General features: G+C 33.9%; 1 pseudogene across 1 annotated transcript in view; it reads left to right on the top strand.

Moving 5' to 3' along the window:
- Positions 1-6,118, top strand: part of LOC106465139 — a 148,005-nt pseudogene that overhangs the window by 79,213 nt on the left and 62,674 nt on the right. The window contains exon 7 of the transcript XR_002611899.1: positions 4,576-4,983. The product of XR_002611899.1 is annotated as a Down syndrome cell adhesion molecule homolog (transcript). The remainder of the gene's footprint in view (positions 1-4,575; positions 4,984-6,118) is intronic.

Below are 6,118 nucleotides of genomic sequence, written 5' to 3'. Positions count from 1 at the left end.
AAATAATACCGTAAGTTCACTAGTCGTTAACTATTCTAAAGACTGGTTGAAAAGTGAAAGTTGAAATTAATTACTGCAGTGATTTAAATAATACCGTAAGTTCACTAGTCGTTAACTATTCTAAAGACTATTTGAAAAATAAAAGTTGAAATTCATTACTGTAGTGATTTAAATCAATAATACCGTAAGTTCGCTAGTCGTTAACTATTCTAAAGACTAGTTGAAAAATGAAAGTTGAAATTAATTACTGTAGTGATTTAAATCAATAATACCGTAAGTTCGCTAGTCGTTAACTATTCTAAAGACTAGTTGAAAAATAAAAGTTGAAATTAATTACTGCAGTGATTTAAATAATACCGTAAGTTTACTAGTCGTTAACTATTCTAAAGTCTATTGAAAAATAAAAGTTGAAATTAATTACTGCAGTGATTTAAATAATACCGTAAGTTCACTAGTCGTTAACTATTCTAAAGACTAGTTGAAAAATGAAAGTTGAAATTAATTACTGTAGTGATTTAAATCCCAACTAGTCTTTAGAATAGTTAACGACTAGTGAACTTACGGTATTATTTAAATCACTGCAGTAATTAATTTCAACTTTTATTTTTCAACTAGTCTTTAGAATAGTTAACGACTAGCGAACTTACGGTATTATTAAAAATAAAAGTTGAGATTAATTACTGCAGCGTGTTTTACTGATCAACTGTACAATATTTAAAAGTAAACTGCTTATATTATTTATTATATTAGCTTCTTTGTTGACGACGTGAAATGTAGCTAAAATCATCTCGATGCAAGAAATGAGATTTTAGCTAAGTCTGGTATACTATTTTTAGTATGTGCATCTATTTATACAAATTATAAGAACTTATAAGTGAGTGCAAAGTCGAATGCGTAACAATATATAAACCACATCACACCTATGCTATATCTGGTGTCGACGAGGTCTTTCGTGCAATACCAGTGTTCCTCAGACTAGCTGGGATACGACAGACAAATGAGTTAACGTTGGTCAGTAAAAACTTGGAATTCTTCTACAACAATTTTCTCTATATAGATCTGGACAGTTTGAAACCTATATCGCCATAGACTAAAACACTACATTTAATTTTTCTGTTTTACTCTGTGTATGGTGATGAACTATATATTTAATTCTAACCAGTTTTCAGTTACCGAAGTTACGCCTTGTCTTGTAAATGCACGAAATCGTTCCATATTTCATTCGTGTGCGTTTATCCACGACGTCTTTATATATTTTTAGTTTGAAATTTTTTGCCAGCCCATTAAAATCGTTTATTTAATTCTTTCCAAGAGTTTTTACTCGTTTCATAACTATTTACGCATATTCCTTAATTCCTACTTTCGAACAATATACTCTGACAAACGAAAACTGTTCTCAATTAACATAGATGGCGTTCTCTGATGGAATTTTAACAACTAGTTAATAGGCTTTGAAATTCCCTCTCTCTCGACCAATGTTTGTGGTGAGAGAAAGAACTACAAGAACGTGAATAATATATCCGTTGAATAATTTAAAATTATAAATTAATAAAATTATGATTACGTATTCTAAAAAGGCCTATATAAACATAAGTTCACAGTAGTCAGTAAAAGACCAATTTAATATTGCACATACAATGCTGCACCATATAACATTACTAAACTAACTGACAAGTTCAACGTTCTTATCTTTATTTATTTTTACACGTATACACCACAATAATGCCACTGTAGGTTTGATGTTTCAACTAACTGTAAAAGTGTATATTTTCAAGTGTAGCAATTGTGCCATGCTTGACGTAACAGCTCAAAGCGTTCTCATTGGTGCTACAAGTCAATGTTTGTTATGTTTTTTTTTACAAAATTTTGGTCATTTTAATCGCTGATTGTCTGCAGATCTATTGGCTCTACATATTTTACAGAATGCTCTAAATGCCAACTTCAAAATTAATCAGACATTCAGGTTTTGACTACTCAAAAAATTCTAAAACGATCGCACTAATACAATTAGACATACAGTATATAAAGCGATTCACTGCAGTTACTAACTTTCACGTTCCTAACCAAGGAACATTACTTAGATATAAATGCAGGTATCACATTAGTACGACTGTGGCTTCATATACATTAACCTACATATTTTTAGAAATGCACAACTGAAGTTTTATTAAAAATGGACCAGAGGTTTTCTATTTATTACCATTGCTTGCAAAGTGGTTACAATGCATGTGTAGACAAACGCTAATTTAATACGTGTTAAATTTATGGTGACAGCAAGAAAGCTTGTTTTGTTTGTTTTTTGAATTTCGCGCAAAGCTACACGAGGGCTATCTGCGCTAGCCATCCCTAATTTAGCAGCGTAAGACTACAGGGAAGGCAGCTAGTCATCACCACCCACCGCCAACTCTTGCGCTACTCTTTTACCAATGATTAGTGGGATTGACCGTCACGTTATAATGCCCCCACGGCGGAAAGGGCGAGCACGTTTATTGTAACGGGTATTCAAACCCGTGACCCGCAGATTACTATTCGAGCGCCCTAACTACCTGGCCATGCCGGGCCAGCAAGAAAGCTACGCCTAAAAGATGCAGAGGCATCGTAACAGGGGTTACTGTTGTTGCTGTAGCACTCCCCACTTTTATATAATTGACTTGTATAGCAACTGTAAATTATATTATTATATATTAATTTTCTGGGGGGGCATGCCCCCAGACTTCCTAGATTGAGCTACCTTTGGCAACACGGTGTCTGCTTTTAGTAGCTCCTTATAATTTCAATCTCTCATTGTAAAATCTGCATGTCTAGCCAAGCACGCCCACTTTGGAACTCCGTCTTACACCACTGGATGGACGACATATTGAAGCTGTACAAAATATATAAAGAAAATCCCTATTATACTAAATGTACTATAGAAAGGTAAAACTTATTAACAATATATAAAAAAGTTCAGTATAATATCCTGTTTACTTTTCTTGAGTTAATTTATATACATATTATTTTGTTAGATCTGAATATTTACATCATTAGCCACTTTCGAATCATAATTGTAAATACTGTATAAACGTCGCAATAAAAAAATTACCTCATTAACGTTAAAGATGGTAGTGAGCTCACTGTAAGCACCTTATTTACTTTTTACTTTTTTACCTAAGCAAACCTCGCGTTCGGCGTGTTTGTAGAGCCTGCCATTTGTAGAATAGATTTTCGTTATTTTCATGATCGAACCATCTAAACTTCATTTTCTGGAGTGCAACTTTTTCAGTTCTATATCGTAGAGGTAGAGCAAATATGGGTTGGGCGTGGCTTATTGATTAGTGTGCTCGGGCTATGAATCCAAGGATTGGTGGTTCACGTCCCGTTTATGCAAAAATGCGTTCCGCACTTTGGGACTGTAGGTGCCCCATAAGAGTAATATTTAAATATTACTATTTGGTCAGACAAGATTAACCCAGAAGTTTGTGGTGGTTGCTGTTGACTAGTTGCCTTCCCTTGATTCTCTAGTCCATCAGTTCAAAATTAGGGTCGGCTATTCACAGAGAATCGTTTGTGAAGCATAGATTTACGGAATAGCGTTTATAATTTGTCTAAAATAAATTTATTCCGCGCTTCCTGGTAGTATACATTTGTTTGTTTCTAGGTAAGCACAAAGCTACGCGATGGGCTATATGTGCTATGCTCACCAGAGATATCGAAACCCAGTTTCTAGTGTTATAAGTCCGCAGACTTGAAGCTATTATACCACGGGGGGGGGGGGGTGCTAATATATTTTACAAATTATCTAAATCGTAACTGTGGTTTTCGATCATGTTTTATTATTATTATTGTTTATCAGCATTTGTTGTAATGTAATTATTCAGCAAGTTGTTCCCAGTGGTAAGCCTCATGATTCAGCTTATAACACTAAAATTGAGGATACGATTTCCACTGTGCAGGTATCTCTTGTTAGAGTTGAACATCTTTGTGAAGAAGGAAAAGAAAACGCTTTGATAATTTTTATTACCACTTACAAGAAAATATTATTATTTAAATACCAACATAATTACCCCCCTCTCTCCAGTAGCTCAGTTTTACGTCTGAAGACTTATAACGCTAAAAGCTGTGTTTCAATACCCGTGGTGGGCATTGCACGGATGGCACATTGCGTAGCTTTGCGCTTAGCAACAAACAAACAAACAAACATAATTATTCGAATCATTTGAATACCCTATGATTGATGCGGATAGCGTTACAAATATTTCTTCCTGAAACAACTTTGCATAACTCGGGGATTTTCAAACTGTGGTATGTGTAGCTAATATCTGTGGTACACGACACAATTAATATAAAAAATCTTATATTAATTATTGTAACCGGTATTTTCTTCTGGTTTCAATATCTTAAGGATTGTAACCGGTACTTTCTTCTGGTTTCAATATATTAAGGATTGTAACCGGTATTTTCTTCTGGTTTCAATATACTAAGCATTGTAACTGGTATTTTCTTCTGGTTTCAATATATTAAGGATTGTAACCGGTATTTTCTTCTGGTTTCAATATATTAAGGATTGTATCTGATGTTTTCTTCTGTCCTTTGCAGATGACGAACCGATTTTTCAAGAAGTGTTCCAGGAACAAACGCTTCAACCAGGATCTTCACTATCACTGAAATGCATTTCTCAAGGTAATCCTTTACCTCAAGTCACGTGGTTACTGGATGGTATGTCCCTTCCTACCAATCCTCGCTTCTCCTTAGGTGATTACGTTACGGAAGACCAAACAGTAACAAGTTATGTGAATATCTCCAGTGTACGGCCAGATGATGGGGGAGGTTACCAGTGTATAGCTAAGAACGATGTAGGTGAGGTTCGACATATGGAGAAAATACGGGTGTATGGACCCCCGTTCATCAGACCCATGAAAAATAAATCTGTTTTAACTGGCGAGATTCTAGTGATTCAGTGTCCAGTGGGTGGCTACCCAATTGAGTCGATTATCTGGGAAAGAGGTGAGTTTCAAATACCAATTTTAAATAAATTATTAAAGAAAGTTCATTTTAATATAAACATAATTTGTCAAAAATACTTACAAAATATCGTTTTCCTCCTTCTTCTGCGTGTGTATTTTCCTTAGACAGCGGTAATTATATCCTGTTTTAAAAAAAAGCTTAGATATAGAATTTGTTCCTGAAATATCGTTATGATCCCTGTTATCTTTAGGACTTGTTGTTAGAATATTGTTATGATCTCTGTAATCTCTAGGACTTGTTGTTAGAATATATTTATGATATCTGTTATATCTTGGGTCTGTTGTTAGAATATATTTACGATATCTGTTATATCTTGGGTCTGTTGTTAGAATATATTTACGATATCTGTTATATCTTGGGTCTGTTGTTAGAATATTCTTATGATACTGTTATATCTTGGGTTTGTTATTAGAATATATTTACGATGTCTGTTAAATCTTGGGTCTGTTGTTAGAATATATTTACGATATCTGTTATATCTTGGGTCTGTTGTTAGAATATTCTTATGATACTCTTATCTCTAGGACTTGTTGTTAGAATATTCTTCTGATATCTATTATCTCTTGGGTTTATTGTTAGAATATTATTATGATCTTATTTTATTTCTCTTCATTTCTGAATAATGTTTCATTCTTTTTGTCAAGAGTTTAATTTGATTTCAGGACAATAACATGTGAAGACCTCTTCAGGCCATAATAACTTTCGGCGAAATGGCTCAACCTTGATGTCATTATTCCTTTATGACGTCACTTTCTTGATGATTCCATATAATGTTAACTATAAAGCCTCGTAATTGTGTCTGTATATATGGTAAAGTACAATACTCTACTATGTAATTCAACTAACTACATGCTTTTATTGCATTATATTTCAGGATGAAATTAAAATTTTATCTATCTAACCACGTGGTTCACTATGAACGTCAAAGCCGCCATATTGTTAAAACTAAACACCCGTTTGAAACTGTGATTATAATCTAAATTTAATCCTTTGTTTACCGGCAGTCCTCCAAGATAAGATAAATTCGTATGATGACTTGCAGGTAGAATCTCCAGACCCCTGTCGTAGTGGGTTTGTTAAATCTTTTAAACAATCATGTCGTTTACCATCACGG

Source organism: Limulus polyphemus, unplaced genomic scaffold (genome assembly GCF_000517525.1).
Source record: "Limulus polyphemus unplaced genomic scaffold, Limulus_polyphemus-2.1.2 Scaffold1847, whole genome shotgun sequence".
Taxonomy (NCBI): Eukaryota; Metazoa; Arthropoda; class Merostomata; order Xiphosura; family Limulidae; genus Limulus; species Limulus polyphemus.
This window is presented reverse-complemented; position numbering and strand designations above follow the sequence as displayed.